Raw genomic sequence first — 22,981 nt, 5'->3', positions numbered from 1 at the left:
ACCCCCTAGAGCCGGCCTGCACAGAAGCATGGATCGGTGAATAAAAAGTATTGACCACTACTTATTGCAATAATACAATAAGTAGTGGCCGATTAGATAAACAAATGCCGCCCCCCAGTTTATTCCATGAGGCACCACCTAAGGCCATTGCCTCAGATCTCTTCATGGGAAGGTGCGCCACTGAGTAAACAATTGCTTTCACCTTTTCACCCCCCCAGATACAAATTGCCCCTTTACATAAGACCTTCCACTGTTCCAGCAAGTAAAAGATCAGAAACTAATCTTCACCACCAAAATTTGACCACATTGCTTGTTTCAGGATTTTCCAAGAGAGATTTCTAGATTTCCCAAAGTGCAGACAAGGGAACCACAGCAGAAAGATGTGAGCAGCACACAAGATGAATTACAGTAATGTACTGCTTAAAAGGGCTCTATCATTGGAAAAAGTCATTTTTAAGGAAGCACATACTTGCATAGACTATTCCACACGTACCTTTTGTATGTAAATCCCCTTGGTAGTTTTTGAATGAGCTAGTTTTTAATCATATGCTAATTAGCCTCCAGCGGGCACCTAGAAGTCTCAGCGAGCACTGTCTGCTGTGTGTGTGTGAGAGCAGGGAGATGAGTCATCATCATCAGTAGCAGCCTGTACTGTACACACACATAGGAGAGAATAGCAGAGGATGCATGATGGAAGCTAATTAGATTGTGAATAAAAACGGGCTCATTCAAAAACTACTGAGGCGATTTATATACAAAAGGTATGTGTGGAATAACCTTTCTAAAGGCTATGCAAGTATGTGGTTAGTTAAAAATGACTTTTCTCAATGATAGAGCCCCTTTAAAGAATGTCTCTCAGCTACAAAATGAGGGACTTTTAATAGAGGCTGAAACATACTTTGGTGGGCAGAAAATAAGATGCTAATTTAGAGAAGGCCTTTTTATTTTTATGCGTATTAGCTCCCAAGTGCACCAAATTTGCAAGTGAACCTTCCCCTTGTGTGCACCTATTGCTCTACAGCTGACACATCCACAGTTTGGTCATTGATGATGTGGCCAAAACAATACCTATTACTCCATGGTTGGCTCATGCATGAATTCTACATCAAAGGGGTTGTCCAGTTTCAGCAAATAAATGTTATTGCTTGTATATGTCCCCCTCTAGTTGCCCCCATGGGTTATTGTCCTCTTCCAGTTGCCCCAGTTTCATGTCTCTCTCCAGCTTTCCAAGTTTAATGCCCCCCTCTAGTTGCCTCCAGTTTAAACTAAGGGGAAATTAAACTATGGAGCAGCTGGGCGGGAACATTAAACTGTGGGATTAATTTCAGGAGAACATTATAATGTGGGGCATATAATATTAGGGTGACTGTAGAAGCATAATGTGTGGGTAGCACAAACAGAAATTAATGGGAATGGGAAGAGACAACTTAGAAGTTGGTGGAGCTAAATTTGCTGCATCACGCTACGCACGCCGCATATATCGTCCCTCTTTCTGTCCTTTCAAAGTTTTGTGCTGTGTTTAAAGGGGTAAGGAATCATGAGTGGAGTTGTGCACTTGGTGACTCAGCCCTATCCCTGGTGCACGTGGTGACTCAGCCCTACCCCTGGTGCGCTTGGTGACTTAGCCCTACCCCGGTGCGCTTGCAGACTATTTTGCATGAAATGTTTGCCCACCAAGGGATATTTCCGCTCCTATTAAATGTTCACACATTGCCCTATGATTGGCTTGTGGTTTTTAAACTGGAAGACTAACCTTATATTTTTTTAAATTTATCTAGAACTGTATTTTCACTGTATTTTTTAATAACTTGTTATGAAATTCTGTCCATCTGGCTCAGAAAAAGAGGCAATGTTTTGTGAAATCATTTTGTCCTAACCCATCTGATCTGTTGTCTGTTCTCCATTAACATCTGTTCAAACAACATGCAAAGAAACCTGATTTCTCCGTCTGACCTTTGCTTTGCCTGTTCTGTCGCAGTCACATAGAATGGCCCCTTTGTGGCCTTGAGCTGAAATGCTATTCTGTATTTAGCTGAAGATGTATCATTTGCTGGAAATTCTGTTATTTACTTCATCTTTAGCTGATGGAAAAAGAAGTCTTTCATTCAGTCACGGAGTGCCGCTGGAAGGCGTCTATAGGTCTCTTTGTATACAGTTAGAGATATACTTGGTCCTTATAAATTTAACTTTTTTTACTTTGAACATTTCTCCAGAATAGTTATCAGCTGGCTCCCTGACGCGTTCGTGGATGCTGTTTTCAGATAAATCTATAGGGGCACAATAGACCCTACTATATACAAGCCATTACAACATGCCAAATCCTTACAGTAGTTTAACTTTATAAGCATTATAAGGATTCCCCTAAAGGGGTTGTGCGGGATAAAATGTAATCCCTACACCAATCTAAATATCCTCCCCGCCTACTTTCGAAATTTACATAATTTATCAAAAATGTATATTTAACCATATCCCTGGGGAAGTCATGTGATTGACAGGACATTTTATGGTTACCGGTGACAACCTGTTTCTGTAAACAGTACGTCACTAATAGTCCTCCAACTACCCCATCATACTAGCCTCTCTTTCTTTCAGACGTCCTCCTGCGGGACGGCTCCTCCCTCTTTTCTGACTCTGCCGTCATGCGCAATAGTCCCGGTGCTGCTCTTTGCTCTGCAGCTGACAATCCACCTCCCACACCTGCGCAGTACAGATGGATCTTTTTACTTTGGTAATGCATTATAGGGCTGGCCATACACATCAGGCAGCTATTCCACCCCTATACAAGTGTAACTCACTGAGCATCTATGTGTTCTCTATAGGCAGAGGGGAGTGAGCTGCTCCTAGATATTTCTGGCAGCTTGCACTCCCCTGAGAACAAAAGATTGGACATGTTTAAGTCTAACTGTGTGATCTTTCCTTCTTCTGACATATGCCATTTGTGGAGAGGCGGCGTCTACACACATTAGATAGTTGGCCAGTCCTGCCATTATTCTAGTGTCTATGACTTTTTCCATCAAGAAAAGCTTATTTGTATATTCTTGGTTAACCTTAGATACACAATTTTTCAATTTTTGCTTTTTCTACAGTCGCATATTCCAAGATTACTTATCGCTACAGTATTAAGGGATTAGAGTCTTGTGGCTCATTACAGGGAACATCAAGATTATTTACTGGGGAAAAAACCCCCAGGACTTTATTTCAGGCTACTGTTCAAACATTGTCAATGAACCGGCATCTGTCACTTATAGCTGTAGATACAAATCTGGGGAAATGTTTGCTCTTACGAATCTACTTCTCATTGTATCTATTCTGATTTCTATTATGATTTATATTTTCTCTATTGATACAAATTCCCCTTCTGTAAAAGCCTTCTTGGTTACTAGCATTATCATAATGCAAGCTATGGGACTGTTAACTGTATCAATTCCTAGACCGAAGCCCTAACTTCTGTGGTAGGTTGTCTTATTGGACCTTTATATCTTCTATATATTGTAACATTTGCCATCTGTGCTGAAGAAAATGACCTGTCACTGAAGAGAAGAGCCAGAAAAGTAATGTACAAGGAGACAATACTCTAGATGTGCTTTGCAGGACCTTTGTGAAAGGTCAGCTCCTTGTTCTATACAAGCCTTAAATAGGCGGCAGCAATTCATCCTCTTCCTCTGTTCACCCCACAGGGCTATTTGATTTGGGAATAATAATACTTCTTCCCCTTGGACCAATTCAGTTCTTTTTCCCAGTGATAAAGAGTGAATGGGTGAGGAAGAGGCAGTTGGTTAGAGACTGGGAAAGGCAGATAACCCCATCAGGAGGTCACATAGATGAATACAGGGGTCCCTCAAGTTGGAATATTAATGGTTCCAGGACAAGCATTGTAAGTTCAGACCATTGTAACTTGAGACCATAACTTTATGGAAACGTAGCAGTTGGTACTGAAGACCCCAAAATGTTACCAAAAATCTTAAAACCATCAATTTACATAGAAGCAATTGTAACCCCTTTCCCACCAGAGCCATTTTTCAATTTTTGTTTTTGACTCTCCACCTTCCAAATCTCATAACTTATTTTACTGTTCATAGAGCCATATGAGGGCTTAAAGGTTTTTTTTGGTCAAAATACTTCTGTTAGTGCTATTAATGGGTTAATAAGTGCACCCAAATACCTTTACCAGAGTTTTGAGTGGTTTCTCTGGGATCTCCTAGCGTCCTCTGCATTTGTTTACTTGGTGTAGCTTCCTGTTCTTTTATCCTAAAACTACCATGATGCATTTCTCTTCACTCAGAGCTGACACACCCCCTCTCACTCACTCCCCCTCCCTCCCTCTCTCACTACCTCACACCCCCTCCCTGTTTCCATAGCTAGTCTTACTAGTCCTTCCTAACTAACTAACTCAACCACCCCACACATCCCATCATACTTACTTGTCTTCCTGTCTGAATCTTCTGGGCACGGGAAATCATTTCCTTCTGAGGGGCCGGCTCCTCCTCCTCTTGACGTCTGCGGTGAGTACACAATAGAAGAAGTGGAGGAACCAGCCCTCCAGAAGGAAGTGATGTTCCGTGCCCAGAAGATCTGGACTGGAAGAAAGGTAAATATGACGGGGTGGGGCAGTGTTTAGTATTGATGACATTCCATTTCCGGAAACCGAATGTCACCAGTTAATCTGAAAATGTGCCTTTGACTTCACCAGCAATACAGGTAAATATAGATTTTTTGTTTAGCTTAGCGTAGAAGTATCATTTTTTCTCCCAGACAACCCCTTTATTGCTTGTGGGACAAATTATACTTTGTAATGAAACCATTTAATATTCTTTAAGAAATACTGAGAAGCTGGAAAAAAAATTCATAACAGGGTGGAGTTGAAGAAAAATTTGTTTATGCAAATTTTTTACGGCCATGTCAGCCAAAATTACATGTCACCTGTATTCTATGGATTGGTACAATTCTGGGGATATCAAATGTATATAATTTTATTTACATTTTAACCCCTTAAAAAATTCAAAACATTGCAAAAAAAAAAAACAACATTTCTTGGAATTTCCATATAGTGACACCCGTCACTTTTTTATATTTCCAACTACAAGGATGTTTAAGGCATCTTTTTTTTGTCATGCCAAATGTACTTATTAATTATACCATTTTGGGGAATTTGCCAGATGAAATTGGGGTGTATAATTTGTTTGTTTTTTTTGTTTTTTCTTTTAAACTTTTTTTTATTAACTATTTTATTAGCCCCACTAGGGAGCTTGAAGTCTATGGGACATTCACTACAAAGCTATTATAGCATAGCTATACTGCTATGACAGGTCTGTGAGCCTTCATTAGACTCCAAGCTGCCATAGAAATAGGACGGCTCCCAAGATCTTTCCACTTGGGAGCCGTCCTGCACCCAAAAAAGTACAAGAGCCATGGGGACCGGATCCGTGGGCATAATTTGCATAAGTACTTTCTCTAAAATGCTAATAATGTCTCATATTCCTCCACTCGATGAGTTTCTCCCCTTTACACAGGAGACCTGTAAAGAGGTAACATACGGCATGGGGACCAATAAAGGGTGCATTTATTGTATAACACAGTAAATGCACTGTGTGGAGGTCAGTAAAGGAGGCAGAAAACTATGTGAGGGGGGCCAATAAGAAGGTAATATACTGCAAGGGGGACTCTTTACCATGTGGAGCCAGAAAAAGAGAGCTTTATAACATGTGGGAGCCAGACAGGGGACTTTATACCTTGTGGGCACTAGTAAAGAGGGTGTTATTTCGTGTGGGAGGGCCATAAAAGGGGCATATTACCATGTGGGGGCCAGGAAATGGGATTTTATACCATATGAGGGCCAGCAAAGGGGGTGTTATACCCTGTGGGGACCAGAAAAGGGGCACTATACTGTGTAGGAGCTAGGATAGGGGACTTTTTACTTTGTGGGCACTGGTAAAGGGGGCATTATACTGTGTGGGGGCGAGAAAAGGGGAGATATACAGTGTGGGGGTCTCAGTCAAAGGTTTGCTATGGGGCCCGATCTTAGCTATTAATGCCCTTGCCTCCCATATATTAAAGCCCTTATATGAACCACTTCTGCAAAGACCATGTCAGTAACTTTCTGGGAAAACTCAGTGGCAAACCAAATGCCAACCATTACAGCTCCAATAGGGGGTTGTGATCTTCCAGGTTTCCTGAGCCAGTGTCATGCTACTGTCTAGTTATTCCAGTATGTGCCCCTGCAACTGTATAACTCTCCAAATTTCCTAATCTGGGAAAATTGGGTGATAATCTGTGTGGACCTCATAATGACTGGAGTAACTAGCTGATGTATGACTGATTCTCATCTTGCCGCTCTGCTGGGCTTGCTATGACTTTGGTCTAGGGTGTATCTTAGCTAGTGTAAAAAGTTTGTGAACATGTTACACATCATATAGAGTTTGTATAGTCCTCTTCTGCTGCTGCACACATTAAAATCCCCCCTTAATACTCACATATAATCCACCCATCATGCCAACAAACAGTATAATGCCATCCTCAGTGCCCCCACACACAGTATAATATCCAAGGACCTGGATTCATTACACACCACTCTTCTCCCCACTTTTTCTCTGCTCCCAGGTCTGATGTGACCTTATAGTTTAGCACAGGAAGCAGAGTGGTAAATTGTGAATCCAGCTCACTGCAATAATGCCAATGAGTGTCTAAAGCTAAGGATTGTTCTCTTGCATGGCCATCTACACTTACTAAGCAGGGGCACTCTCTGTCATGCACTTTATTTGTGCAAATAGATAACCAAATGTTTGGCTGAAAGCTATCTTTCCCATACACATGCTTTCCCCGACCGCTAGCATGGTGGCCCATGGCCCCGACCATTTCCAGCTGGCCATGGGCCCTGTACCCCTCTGGTCCCGATTGCAACTCATGCGAATGCGATTGTGATCACTATGCCACTGTGTGATATATGTGATATTGTCAATTAAGAACACTGTGATTTCTATGAAGGACAACACTCCATGCTATGTCTCAGATACCCCACGGCTGGCTATCAGAAGAATATACAGTATACAATAATGCATGTCTAATGATCTGGTCCTTATCTTTCACAAATGTGAGAACCTGTCTCTTCTCAAGGATCATATATACTATACAGTGAAGGAAAACAAGGCACATCTTTGAAGAGCAGCTTGTATCTATAGCCCCCTTTTTTTAGGTAAATTTGGTTGTGACCCAGAACCTCACACTTTCTATGGAGTGGAAGTACTAGTATATACATAGGTAGAAGTATAGTCACATTGACTGATCATGTATATGTCCTTTTATTTTTCTTATTTAGCATCAGCACTCACATCATTGTATCCATTCATAGTAAAATATTTCCGTAGTTGCCCATAAACTGCACACTACAGATGTATATCATGTAACTTGGCAGACATTGCTGTAGGCACTTTATAAGATCAGTTATCCCATGTCACCACATGTATTTGCCACATCAAAGTATTGCAAAAGTCCCATTGCACAAGAGGTGTGTGGAGTATCAATGAGCCTTGTTTACTGAGTTCAGTTACTGGTGTGATAATATTCAGGCCACAGTAAGTTCTACACCACATGAAAATATGGGTTGTTACAATGTATTAGAGACATTTTATTGTCTATAGTCTTATATAGTTAGAGATAGAATTAGATCATCATGTAAACTGATAATGCAATCTGTCCAATGTGGGGCCTGCCTATATTCCTTCCAAATGGGTTAAGATTCCCCATGCACTCAGGGTGGTGACTTGTATAGTTTTATTCTAACTGTAATAATTTTAGGTCTCCTGTCCAATACACTGGTATCCTTTAGGTGGGAGCAGACCACATGATGAATATCCACTATATAGAGGACACTCTCTATACTTACACCACGTCAGTCTGTTGTAGGTTGCATCTCTCTGGCATCAGCCATTACAACAGAAATTTGTCCATAAATGGATATAGTAGAAATAATGTATATAAACTTATAGTGAGATCTCAGAACTGGAGCACTGATCCACTAAGTCACTATTGGTTTTGGTAAGATTAACCAGTTCAGGACTGGGCCACTTTCCCTGGTTCAGGACCAGACACATTTTCAGTCGGAAGGTAGGGACAGAAGTAAACCATCCCTGCCTTTCCTATAGGAGCTCCCTGCTTCTGCAGCTGCATGTCCTTGCAGGGTTAAAAGTGGACAGCCTGGATGTTTATAGTCAACTGGCTGCCCAGAAGCGGTTAAACTTGGAGGCGGATCTATACTGAGAGCTTCACCTATACTTGCTATTCTCGCAAATAACAAGTACAGGCGGTGACCAACAAATAGCTCATGGCTGGATCCCACTATGTACGGGCACCCTCATGCTGCATTATAGATGCAGTCTATCAACATTTAAGTGTTTGCTTGTTTTTTTGGCTGGTCATCACCACAATTAGGGAGCCTTCACACAGAGTAAACGCTCCGCTCATTGTGAACGTAAACTCGTTCAGAGTGAGCGGCGTTAAAACAGATCCCATTGATTTCTATGGGTGCTGGCATATGCACGCTCCCCATTGAAATCAATGGGAGGCTTTTTTTTTTTACCTATTGCTTTCAATGTGATACGCGCGTATGCCGGCACCCATAGAAATCAATGAGATCTGTTTTAACGCCGCTCACGCTGAACGAGTTTACGTTCACAATGAGCGGAGCGTTTACTCCGTGTGAAGGATCCCTTAGACTGGCTGGTCATTGGGAATGAGCGTTGCGTTCCTATTAATCTTTGTATTAGGCCTGTAATGATAATCTTGTAATAGTCCCTTAGCAGAGTAAAACATATTAAGCGTATTACATTGTCCAGTCAGCCTCACTGGAGCAGCAATAGTCCAATACACAGTAATACAGTTCAGTACAGACACAAACTTCGTAAGAAGGTATACAGTAGTGCATGGTTGCCGTCAATTTACCTCAACTACCTCTTTACAAACTGTGTGCTCTCCATTTTATCTTCCTTTTCCGTGCTATTTGTATATAATGGTATCCTGTTATTAGTCTTTGGGAATGAATGGATGAATGATTATGGGCAATTCCAGGTATTTCACAAATTCTTCATGTCACATGTCAAAGCTTCATGTGTCTATTCTGTGGTTATTTAATGGGGTCACTGAGCTGGGAACCCCTCTCTATGAGGTCCATATTGGCAGTCACTTTAATTCCTAAATATATGTTATGACGCTGTGCAGTATAAGGCATTATATACAGTAAGGCATTTCCTTGGTTTAGTAAGATGGGTACATTTTGTTATTGAGGTTAGTGTTGGGTGAAGGTTCTGTCTTTTTCTGTCTGGCAGTCAGGAAGCATTGCCTCTCAATGTAATGCACATGGTAGCCTTGATGTGGCCTCTTAGCTTGACATTTTTGTGGTTCACTAGCAATTCATTCTCTTCACTTCCCCTTGTCATACACAAGTGTGCAGGATCCTACTTCATATCAGTGACATAGATCAGCATACAGAAGAATACACCTGTGATCTGGATAGCAAGCTTATCAATAGAGGGGGCATTGCTGGAACACAAAGTCACCTGAGACGTCTGCAACCCTGCAAAGAGGGGAAGGAATGACAAAAGGTCATTGTCTCACTATGCTAGGTATAGCCATCAGGCATCCGGCTGGACACACATCCATTATTCAGAGCTTGCACTACATGAGGGATTGGCATTCTTTATCTTTCTGATAAGTAAGTACCACTGACATTACCTCCATGTCAGCGTCTAGTGCTGTCAGACCAATAGGTCCAATGCATTTCATCACATATATTGTCACACGGTGTCTGGGATCTTGTTTCTTTGTGTTTCAAAACAACAAAACATGTAGTACAAAGCAAGGCTGTCGTGTGGTTGTTAGTAAAGAGACTCTATCAGGCCTAAAGACCTCTAATCCTCTAAACTACGTTATTTTGCTCCCCACCCCCACCTCCCTTCAGGACATCACTTGTGCCTTTCCTCATTTAGAATGTTCTAGCATGGGCCCGTGCTGTCTGGGTCACCTTATCCATTGTATCCTCTTTGACGATCTGTGTCTGACAAGGGTCCGGGAGGACCAAAGTGTTACAAATTGACATATTGTATGGATTGCTATATTGTGAAAATAAAAAAAATCACATTCTTTACTTGAATCTGGAGTGCAGAGGTCATTATATAGTAGTATATAGTACTAGTACTAGTATATTATATAGTAGTCTGTGTAAGGGAGCATTCACACTACCGTCGGTGTCCGACAGCTAGTGTCTGCTGCTAATGTCCGTTCAAAATCTTGTGCGGACATTAGCATCTGACACTAGCTGTGTCCGTGACATTTTGCATTGATTTAAATGGACATCAGGTGCGTTCTTTTACTGTCCTTAAGTGTCTGGGTGTCCTTAAGTGTCTGTTCCCAAAGATGTCCGACTTTTCAAGCGGACAGCGAAAACCTACATGTCGGGTTTTGCAAAATGTCACGGACACAGCTAGTGTCCGCTGCTAATGTCCGCACAAGATTTTGAACGGACATTAGCAGCGGACACTAGCTGTTGGACACCGACGGTAGTGTGAACGCCCCCTAAGAATGATAATGCCTCCTTAAAGCCCTGCTGTTAGGAAGAATAAGAGCTGGAATCTCATTGGTTGCCGTTATTGGCAATGCTCCACTTTTCCTTTGCAGTAGTTTTCATAAATGTCCTCCTTATGACCGGATGCCCTATATCGTCAAAAAACGCTGCGTTTTAAAGTACCTGCAAAGTGGATGGGATTTTGGTTAATCCATACATTGCAGACAAAAATCTGCAGCGGAAAATCGCAGCATGTCAATTATACCTGTGGAAACGCTGGTGTGAGCGCAATCTGCTCTAAGTACCACCGGATTAAAGTTCAAATGGTACTATTCCGTTATCGGGCCAGCAGCAGCGCAGTTCAGCAGCAGCTTTCGGGACAGCAGTTCAGCAGCGGGAATTACAATGACATCCGAGGACTGCTGGCCCGATGCTTGTGCCCAGTAACCAGTACATCGATGACCCCCCTCCCCCATCCTTCTCCTCCTGCCAGTGCTGCCCCCCAGCTCTCCTTACATCTTCCCCGTACCCTCTCCCCGCCACACGACTAGGCCTCACCTCAGCGCTAGTACCGAGACCGAAAGGAAAGACACCGGGGCTCAATCCAGGCCCTGACAAGAAACACGCCGACTATAGGAACGGTGAGCTACAGCGAGCCGGAGGGACAAACTTTCTGCAGCGTCCGGCGGCTATCTAGTAGCATTCATTGCTCAAGATTTACGGTGAGGCCTATTACAGGGAGAGGGTACGGGGCAGATGTAAGAAGAGCTGGGGGGCAGCACTGGAAGGAAGAGGAGGATGAGGGCATCGATCGATGTACTGCCTACTACACACAAGCACGGCCTCTATCATCGGGCCAGCATCGGCTTAGTCATGTGGCGGGGAGAGGGTACGGGGTAGATGTAAGGAGAGCTGGGGGGCAGCACTGGAAGGAGGAGGAGATGGAGGGGGGGTCATTGATGTACTGGCTACTGGGCACAAGCATCGGGCCAGCAGTCCTCGGATGTCATTGTAATTCCCGCTGCTGAACTGAACTGCTGTCCCGAAAGCTGGTGCTGAAATGCGCTGCTGCTGGCCCGATAACGGAATAGTACCGTTCAAATTAATAAAGGCTTAGAGAGACACTCAGCTATGATATATATAGTGGGTTCTGCTTTAATGGGGGAAAGAGGTAGTTTAAATACATTGTATAGGCAAAGAACTGGTTGGACAAGTATAATCAGCATAACATGATTAATGGCAAAGTTGTAAAATAGTTCTGGTACATGGCTATTGGATAAAAAATACTGGAGAGAAGTCGCACCCCATTAAAGGCTGAGACTGAGGGGGGATGTGAGCTCTCTAAGCAAATAGGAGCCTAAGATGGCTGCAGGCATAGAACCACATGGCCCTGAAATCCAAAATGGAGGTTACACAAGCTGACATCCTCCACACTGACGTTTTCTTTATAGATATAGTAGGAGCAGAAAGTCTGCAGAGGAATACTCTGTGGACTTTCTATGAAAAATGCTGCAGAAAAAAAACTTGATGTACTTCTGCCAAGGTCTTTTCTGCAGTGTTTTTTGGCTGTGGTATACTACATGGGGCCTTAGTCTATAAATGTAATAGTACATAGCAGATTATTAAAAATGTATATATTGGGGCTGAGGTCGTTCTATAGAAGATTTAACAAAACTACAATTTATACAAAGCCAACTTCCTGAGTGACTTCTATAGCAAGCAACAAACATAGGTTTTGACATCATTGTTCTTGGTTACCAAGTGGATCAACAGACTCATATGATTAATACTGAATATTTACATGTTATTTCATCAATGGTCCCTATGACAACTCTGCTCTGAGAGTGCCGAGAACTGAAAGTGTCGAATATGCAAAATCTCTGTGAAGACAGAAATGATCCACTCTTGTATGTAATATGCAGTGTGCAAAAGACAGGGAGAATGGGAGTTTTTTTATTTACTACCTAAATACTGTACATAGGAGATCTCGTCGGTATTATGGGTCATTGTTGTAGCAGCCATTACATGGCTGGTTTTATCACATTGAATTCAATGGCACTATTCTCATTACTCTGTATTTTTGATAGTCTTTTTAAAGGACTGTGAATAAATTATTCTATTATGTATGTTTTCATGAATCCATCAATAGACTCAAGTCTGTAATGGACCCACACAAGTGCCAAATGGCTATAAACAACGGTAATCTGCATCTATTTTTCATTGTCAGTTTTACAGCGTTCATGTACATGTAGCCTTAGTCTACCTTTCCTCCTGGAATCACCTAATATCAGTTATCAGGAATCAACCTCTCAACTATCCACTGAATAGGGGCTAACTTGCAGATTGGTAGGAATCAGACTGCTGGGACATTACCTATCCAGAGAACTGCAGTGCTTTACACCCCAGTCTGAATGGAGTAGTGATCTGGGCTGACCATACGCGACTCTGCTCCATTCATTTCAATGGGACTGCAAGAAGTAGTTGAATAGCACTGTGTATAGGGGATAAGTTATTATTGTTGGCAAACCCCTTTAAATAAATATTATCAGAAATTTGTGTAGAGGGATGACATTGTGGCACACATTTGGCAAATGTCCCTTTCTTGCACCCAATATAACCCTGTTTGCGCCTTGCTTCTCATGTAATTCTTTAGTTAATATATGACTCATGACATCGGCCACTTGTTTGTCACAATTCCAAACTCCAAAGTTGGAATTATTTAGTCAAGTAAAGTCTTTTCATTTCTTAATTCCCTTGTTGCCTCCTCAGCTGCAGTGAAATCCTTTCCATTGGAATCAGTAGCTATGAGCAAGGGCTGCACTGCGCCTGTGACTCGAGTACTAATATACTAATGTAAATTGCATAGGCGCCCTGAGGGTGTGTAACTGCATCACAAACAGACACAAGTCGCAATTCAACATCATTCACTTTCATTAGTAAAGGAGTCACAAGCAGTAGCGTAACTACAGCTATAGCAGCTGCTATGGGGCCCGGGACATTGCTTTTTTTTTTTTTTTTTTTTTTTTTTTAAACAGTCCTATTTACTTAATAATCCTTATTCCTGCTCACAGCCGCTTCCCCTTCAGTCCTTCAGGGGCTGTAACTAATACTGTTAGGGCCACTATGGGACACAGTGAAGGCGCAAACTGAGGGACATAAAACTGTGTGGAGGGACCACTATGGGACACTATTATGTGTGGAGGAGCTGCTATGGGACATAATTCTGTGTGCATGGGCCACTATGAGACATTATGCTGTTTGCAGGGGCTACTATGGGACTTTATATTGTACGAAGGGTTCGCTATGTGACATTATACTGCGTGGAGGGTCCGCTATGAGACATTATATTGTGCGGAGGGGCCACTATGGAACATTATAATGTGTGGAGGAGCCGCTATGGGACCTTATACTGTGTGGAGGGTCCGCTATGGGACATTATACCGTGTAAGGGGACCACTATGGGATATTATAGTGTGTGGAGGGGACTCTCTGAGACATAATACTGAGTGGAGAGACCACTATGGGATATTATACTGTGTGGAGGAACTGCTATGGGATTTTATACTGTGAGACGGCTACTTTGGGACATTATAGTGTGTGTCAATGGGGCATGATAATGTGTGGGGGACAAGAAAGGGGGAACCATGTCATGTGTGGGAGGCCCCAAGTTAAAAGTTTGCTAAGGGGGCAGTCCTTGCTAGTTATGCCCCTCGTCACAAGGCCACATGCCAATCTTGGGTCACAAAACAAGCATAGCACACAAGGTCACCATTTGGCCCTAGCTTTATATGCTCCTACTGTATGAGACTCTAAGAAAAGCAAGAAGGTAGGTCTCCTTAAGGCTAAGGTCCCAAGTAGCGAGCCACGGCCAAAAAACGCTGCCGAAAAGTCTGCAGTAGAAATGTATTGCAGATTTTTTCGCAAAAAGTTTCGGCCTCTATTATACCTGTACAGAAAATACCAGCATTTCCATAGATAAAATTGTGCAGATGGGATTAGCCAGAGACCCATCCACTTTGCAGGTAATGTAAATGGCCATGTCCAAAAGCTGCATTTTTTTAAATGTGGGGCCCTGGCCTAAAGGAGACATCCATAACAATTTTACACATGGTAAATTGTGTGCTAGTAACATTAAACACTATTGTAATGGGCCCCCTTTCCATGTAATGGGAGCCTTTACCTCACTACCTGACTGAATCCTCTCAGGTTAGGCCCCACCAGGGCCGTGGGTTTTGTCACCCAGTAGTTGTTGGGTGGACTTACCTCCTATACAGTTTGGCACATTGCTGGACAGCTTTCACTTTTTTTCAGTTTTTTGGTATTTTAATATTTATTGACAATTTGCCAAACTGAATGTATGTATTTCCTAACAAACATATGAAGTGTCTTGTGATTTTATTTTAGCTTTTTTTCTTAGTTTTTGTTAAGTGCTTGTATTTCTGTAGTCTCATACTGTGAATAGGATCAGGGATTTCACTAAGCCTCGTGTCACATGGTATATGTCACAATGCTAAGGCGGCCCTGTATCTCATTCTCCTGACCACTTGGCTATGCAGGGAGTGACAGCCATTCCAATACACTTGCACAGTGGACAGCCAGGAAAAAACTGTGAAGGGGCCACAGTGTTACACCAGGATCTCTGAGGATATAGCGGTCCGATCCTCAGTGATCTCTACGACATGCAATGGACCTGTGACATGAGAAGTCCCTAATAGTTTGCATTAGTTTGGTTCTGTGACCTTAACTCTTTGACAGGTCGAATAAAGTGATTGTAACTTGATAAACAGGATGCAAGATTCCCTGGAAAGTGTTACGTATGCTTGGACTGATAGAGCATATATACGTGTCCATTACCGGCAGTAATGAAATCATTTTGCTGACTAGAAATATATAACCATAGTGAGATAGCAGACCATGAATCCACATATTTATTGGAACCCTAGCAGCGGACATCCAGCACCATTGCGGTTATGTGTTGTTCTGGCAGGAGTCTACGGAGAGGAATATTCCTGCCAACCCTCTGAAGCATTCTTCTGAAATGAGAACACTTTAGAATAAGAAGGCTTTCTCCTGTGATGAGAATGGAGATTTCTAGCAGCCAGAGACGGACAGCGGCCATTTCTTTGCCAGAATCATTAATCAGATAACATATTCCAGGATCATCGTTGGATCATTATTGCATCGGTGAATATCACTAACCCAGAACAGATGATGGATATTATATACATATTATATCAGCAGAATTTGCTTTTATGCACATTTAACACTATATTCACATTTACTATGAAATTTACTACTGAAGAACAGTCATTTCTATGCCAGATCAGCACATTGGATAGTTTACCGCAGAATTTGTATATGAAATATACAATAATAAATACATACAATATAATAATAAACCTTTCTATAACTGATTCTTATAAACCCAGTGCAGCAATGTGGTTGTTACTATATGTTGTGACTATAGGGGAAGCAGACAGAAGTTACACCCTGATCTCACCACCATGAACCCCAGGATGTGTGTTGGGGGGGGGGGGCTATGTTACACCTCTGGATCTTCTTGGTACTATGATAGCAATGTTAAGCACAGCACCAGCTTATTACTGTAGTAGGTGATGAGTATGTGACAGTATATTCAGAGTACTTTGGTCACTAGTATACTGCTAGTATGAAATAAACACTTTAACAAAGGTCTTTTATCCAAAAGCAAAGATTCTGTGCAGTCACTATGACATGACATGACGGCCACCAGACTTCAAGATATATTATTCCAAGAAATGGCGCTTTCTATGTTCTCAAGAATCATTGTAATGTCAGGTGACCTCTACTAAGTATTGTTAGCTGAGAGACAAAGACAAGAATAGTTGGCCATGGAATAAAGTGAAATGTGAGTTCTACAAAAATGAAAAATGTGTGTCTATATAATGTCTATCTATCTATTATCTATCTATCACGGTCAATATTTACCATCTACTCTTATATCTACTGTATCTTTAGTTGCCAGTCATATAGTAATATGTATAAATATTAATAAAGTAATATGTAATCCACATATGAAGTTAAACTCAATATATAGATATACAATACTGTGCAAACATTTAGACATGGAAAAATGCTACAAAGCAAAAATAGAAGTGTTACTAGTTTATTTTTGTGAATTTACAAAATTAAGTGAATGAAGAAGAGAGAAGTCTAAATCACACCAATATTTGAAGTGGCCAGCCTTTGGAGGAGTCCTGGATGTGATGATATGGCCTCAACAGAGCCCTGATCTCAACATCATCAAGTCTGTCTGAGATTACATCAGTGTCGGACTGAAGAGCCCAAGGTCCACCAGAGGAACTTGTTGATAATAGCCGACAACATGTCTCCTTCACTGAAATCTTACATATGTCCTGACTAGCTGGCGTTACTGAGTATTTTTCTAGTATTGTCCTCCCCTATAGTACTGTGCAGGCCCCAAGGAAAGTTGAGTATAAATGTAGATTTTACACAACTCCACTGGGCAGGCCTCTATTGATGACGGGTCCCTTTCTTGTAGCAATCTGCCCTGGCCCACCAAAGGAAGGATTTCAGCTTGCCTACATTCAGAGAGGATTTGTGGTTAGTTCTCCAAGATGTTTGGAACAGCATCCCTGTCGAGTTCCCTCAAAAACTGTCTGCAAGTGTATCTAGAAAAATTAAGGCTGTTGTGAAGGAAATGAAGAGGAATTCCTTTTCATTTTCCGCCACTTGTATTTTTGCCCGCGGTCTAGCTGCGACGGGATGTTGATGAAGTTTATCGGCACTCTGTCGAAGCTTCCTGCTGCTGGTTAGGCCCAGATGAATGGACCTAATCTGCAGGGAGTCTTGAGCTGGGGACTCCACGGATGAATCTGCTGCGGAATCCGCAGCAGGATCGAACAGGACCCTTCTTTTTTTCCATGTCTTGCTGCGATCTTTACCCATTGAAAACAAAATTCGCTCCCAAATCTGTGGCAAATTCCGCTGTGTCAACATACCCAAAAAGTGGTGTCACCAAATATTGATGTGCTTTAGATTTCTATTTTTTCATTCACTTTGTTTTGTTAATTTAAATTAACTTAAAATAAATTATTAACTATTAACACTTCTATTTTTGTAAGCATGCTCTCCAGAATTTTTCAACATCTCCCTAATACTTTTGTGTGGTATTGTATAACAATACAACTTGCACATCTACATCTCAGATTCAAGTTGGAGATAAGATCTTTTTATATGACCTCATTTTCAATGTGGTCATTCTGGTATCATTATGAGTATAAGAATAGAGCTAGAAATGACAAGGCCACAATTGCTGCCCTGTATGGTACATCAATGGAATACAAGCTCTGGTAATGGCAGCCACTCATTCTTCTCATTTTCATTCCTCTGAGCGGCTGTAGAATGAAGGTGAATTGCCTATATAGTGATTTGTACCACAGGAGTACTGGGTTCAGATCTGACACAGAGGCATGTTCTCTTTGTATTGGGGAACACTCTACAGGAACATATTGATAGGTTACTTGGCTTCCAATAAAATTTCTTCTAGTGTGTATACATATGTCTGATTTAGGTAAATTACATCAGGGAGCTGCAGGGAATGAATATGGAATATGTGGAATATGTTGCTGCTATATAAGCAAGGACAAATAAAGTAAATACACGATTCAAAGTCTGTGTTTTTCAAGCAGCCTTCGCAATAGAGTCAGATATTAAATACAAGCTTACCACTTGTGGATCTGGCATTATAATAGCTGTAAATTGTTGTGAAGGGCATTTTCCAGCTTGCTAAATAGTTGGATCTTTCCAACAAGTCAAATAGGGTTTGGCAGTCATATTAGGAATGTTCCAAATCTAATAGAAAACACTAAGACATTGTGGATCAGCTGTTTCCCATAACTAAGGCAATGAAATAGAACAATTGTTTGTCTTTAGTCCTCTATTTGCAAATGACAAATGTCTAATATGTAGTTTTCCTGCCCCTCCACATATATTCAATATATTCTGCATAGAAGGGGTTACTCAACACTTTCTATAATTCTGTCCAACCAAGCCTGTAGGGAACGGAGTGCGTAAGTTATTCTGTCTGGAAATAAAATTGTAGGCTAAATTAAATCCAGAATGTCACTTTATTTGTTTGCCAAGAGCTCATGAATTTTGGAACGTGTATGCAATACATAGTCACTCAATGCATCTGGAAATATTTGCAGTCATGAAATAAGTATAAGTATCTCTCATTATGTCCCACCATATACAGTGTAATCGGTGCTTATTATATTAGTATTTACAAAATACTGTATTGGGCCCAAGTTCCAGTCTTCTTTACTTTTACAGATTTACTGACATCTTCCATTAACGTAGAGTCAGGAGACACGCTTATTATTAGATAGTCATCTGATGCCACCAAAAACTACCAAGACGATTGGCGATTGGTGTTTGGGGTTCCTGCAGCATTGTTGCCGTCAAAGTGGGATGGAGGTGGATGAGGTAGGAGATATTATTCTGCCTGCCACTGTACCTAGGTATCATCTCAGCGTCAATATAACCATCTGCTGACTGACATGTGAGTGATGCACTGCTCTCACATGGCCTAAGGGGACTAGAGGCCCACCAAAGAATTCACCTGCTCCCCACTGGGCCTGTCCAAGCTTCACCTTATGTATGTAGTCTATATGCATTATAATTTCAATGGAATATTAATATATATTGAACTCTTTATTATTGACATTATGGTGTCATAAGCACCATTACGATGCACATCTACCGCACCGCTGTTTGTTCATGATTTAGGGTCCAGTGGTGATCAGAGTCCCCACAACAGTCCTCTATTGCTATACAAGACCAATAGAACAAGTAGTGAATGGAAATCAGAGATCTCATCTTTTGTATGGCTTGTGGGCAGCAGAGAGAACCATCTGATTTGTAACTAGGACTTCAATGTAACTAAGCTATGGAAATATACAACTCCTGCTACACTTATTGAGGGTAGTCCACTATAGATAAGGTTAGTATTGTAAAAGCCAAGAATTCGAACTAAAACTACATCTTCAAGTTCACTTCTGTATTCCGCTTCTATTGTATTCATTGATATACCAAAGTATCACTCATGAGACATTTAGCTGCTAGTGGAAAGAGTTATCCAAATGTTCCAGTTGATGTGTGGTACAGCCAGTTTTAGATGATTTGTAATAAGAGTCAAAGTGTCAGGGCAAATGGCAGCCATATCTCATGGCTAAACAAAGACAAGCTTCAGTCAAAAGAGACCATGGCACAAATGTCTGGATTGTTCTTCTAGCCTGGGAAACGAAGTGGAAATAAATGTTCTATGGCATAAATGTATCATAATCTTCACAATGGAAAAACCTTCCTAGGCTACGTGAATGATCGTCGCCTGCAATGTGGTGTATTTCTAAGAAAGTCTAAATTCTGTGATAAGTACAGGACACATACTTTAAGTGTATGTTCTGTAAATGCTGTAAAAATTCAGTTTGGAATTTTGATGCTGAAAATCTGCAACATTTTACAGTAATAGGAAAAAATGTAAAAAAAAAAAAAAAAAAAAAAAATGCAGAATATGCTTAGAAATTGACCTTTGGTGCAGATTTTAAATCTACAACATGTCGATGATACAGTTCAGATTTTGTGCGAGAAGTCTGGATTTCAGCCTTCACAATGCAAAGGAGGAAGCGTCCTGCAAATCTGCTGTTGGTGTCTTTCTGATGCAGATTTCCAGCAGATATGCACTAGGATGTCTGCTATAAAATTCTGCAGTGTTTATCAGTCCTTTGGGAATATAAAGCATCCAAAACATTGTCCAGGATTTGCTACTGTGGTTACAAATCACACAAGTAGTGCTCAGGGAACATCATAGAGACTTCCGGAGTGCACCCTGGAGGCTAATTAGCATATCAATAAAAGCAGGCAAATTCAGAAACGGCTGGGAGGATTAATGAATAACAGGTATGTCTAGAATAGCCTTTATAAAAGGTTATATGCATATATATGCTTCGTTAAAAACCACTATAGCAGATCACCAGGGACTGAACTGGTGTAGATTTTTGGTGTAACTCAAGCAAGTTTTTTTGTGAGTTACAGTAAATCTGGCAGACTGGGGCATGTCTTCCCTAATATTCCCATCCCTCTTTCGACCTGTCTAAAAAAGTGCTGGGCAGGGTGCAGAGGCTCAGATGAATGCGCCAAAGTGAGGCACATCCACCTTAGCAAGTGCGGGCCAGTGCAATACAGAAACACCATATGAACGTAAAAGGACTACCACAAAAGTACAATAGCATTAGGGACTTTCATGGTCATGCAAGAGTCTTAAAGAATTGTTTTTATTGATTTTGCAAACTTAAGAAAGATTTAGTAAAATACAGACTGAAATATAATACTGGGAGGTTAGCAAAACTTGATACTGTAAAACTGATACTGTAGTTGCAGGTGGTAAAATGAAGACAAAAATCCTCAGATACCTGTATAATATGGGCCCACATTTACTTGCAACAAAATTCTTGCATAACCTGCACTTTGTGCTCAAACTAATAGATAGCATTAGTAATTAGGCTAATCTGCGCACAGCAACTGGAGCCACATTCAATTTTCACTATGTCTATTACAAAATTAAGGCAGAGACACCACATTTTTTTCCAGCTAAAGCCTGGTATGCATGAAACAAAAAAAAAACAAAAAAAAAAACAAAACATTTTGGAACCAGCATGTAAATAGAGATGAGCGAATCTCTTTTCTTTCATCCTGTGCTCAGACAAAGGGATCCCCTGATTCAGTCTGAGCTTGTTCGGATAGGGCTGGGAGGGAAATTATTATACTCTGGGGTCTCTGACTGTGTGCCCATGTCACCGCTGAGGTCTGCGATTGAGATAGGGCACCAGAGGCCCCAAAGAGGTAACAGAAGGCGAGTATAAATGTTGTGGTTTTTTTTTGTTTGTTTGTTTAAATCACCTCTCCTGGGCCTCCACCTATGATACTCTGGGGTCTGAAGAGCAGGGGTGTAACTTGAGGGGTGCAGTTGTACCGGGGTCCAGGAGCCTTATGAGGCCCAGAAGCATGGGCATCAATATTGAGATTGAAGCTACCATCTGGCCCATAAACCAAGGAGACCCACAGATTACCCTAACCATACTAAGGTTGATTAAACTACTTAGCACCCATAACCATCACTATCAAGAATTCACTGTAAGAATGAGGTAGGGGGCCCCGGACAAAAGATTGTACCACAAGACTTTAGTTACGTCTCTGCTCCAGAGTATAATAATTTTCCATAAAGCATATTGCAGCGGCCATTTTAGTCTGAGATTAATCATGAATTGTTCGGTTTTGTTAAAAACCAAACAATTTGGAATATTTGGGTCAAATCCAATTAGATGTGAACCAATTCACTCCTCTCTACCTGTAAACCAGAATCACTATCTTCATTTGCGTTACAAAAAAAATTGTGAGTTGCAACATATCTAATTATGAAAATCTACAGTTACATAGTAGATGAGGTTTGATAAAGACACAGGTTCATCAAGTCCAACCTATAACCCTAAAGTGTTGACCAGAGGAGGGCAAATTCCCCACCCCAAAAAACAAAACAAAAACCTGAAGCTGATGGCAAAATGGGGAAAAAAAAAAAAAAAAAAAATGTACATTGTGAGCTCTATGTAGGGCTCACAATCTACATTAAAAGAAAAAAAAAAAAAATCCAAAACCCATAATATTTTTCTGTTCATGAAAGGCATCCAGGCTCTTTTTGAACCTGCACAATGAATCCACCATTACCCCATCCTGTGGCAGCGAGTTTTAGTCTGTTCTTACAGTAATGAATCTCAATGTTGCTGGTAAAATGTTCTCTTTTATGTGTAGATGATGTCTCCTTGTCACTGGGCTAGGAGTTAATAAAAAAAAAAAAAAAAAAAAAGTGACATTGAATGGAGAATTTACGTTACCCCAGGCATATCTTTGGATTTTCTTGTGTAAATTGCAGCAGAGGCAGCATTTGCTAGAACTGCTTTTTCCAACATCCTCTTCCACCATTACACCCAATTTATTAAGTGCCCAGTGTCAGATTTTTTTTTTATGCAGTTTGTTAAAAGTACTGCCTTAGGCTAGGTCCAGTGGTTCAAGTACTATTGTAGTGGCAGTCACAGGACCCACAAGCTTACGGGGCTCATCAGGCTGCTGCTGCTCCCCCTAAAACACTTAATAGTCTGTTAGCTGGGTGCCAGGAAAGTGCATTGGGAGGGGGAGGGGGCAAGGGAGGACATCCCATGCCCAAGTCAAAAGTTTGCTTTGGTGCCAGAGTTTGTTACACCCCTGGCTAGGGTCGCACTAGTGTTGTTTGGTCCTCCCAAAGATATCAGGTGCTGTTCCTGTGGCTCACTTGCGGAATTCTCTGCCGCTAGCACCACAGCCTTCAACCTTTGTATT

This window comes from Leptodactylus fuscus, chromosome 2 (assembly GCF_031893055.1).
Source record: "Leptodactylus fuscus isolate aLepFus1 chromosome 2, aLepFus1.hap2, whole genome shotgun sequence".
NCBI classification, from domain to species: domain Eukaryota; kingdom Metazoa; phylum Chordata; class Amphibia; order Anura; family Leptodactylidae; genus Leptodactylus; species Leptodactylus fuscus.
The sequence above is the reverse complement of the archived record's forward strand: the minus strand, read 5'-3'. Positions refer to the sequence as shown.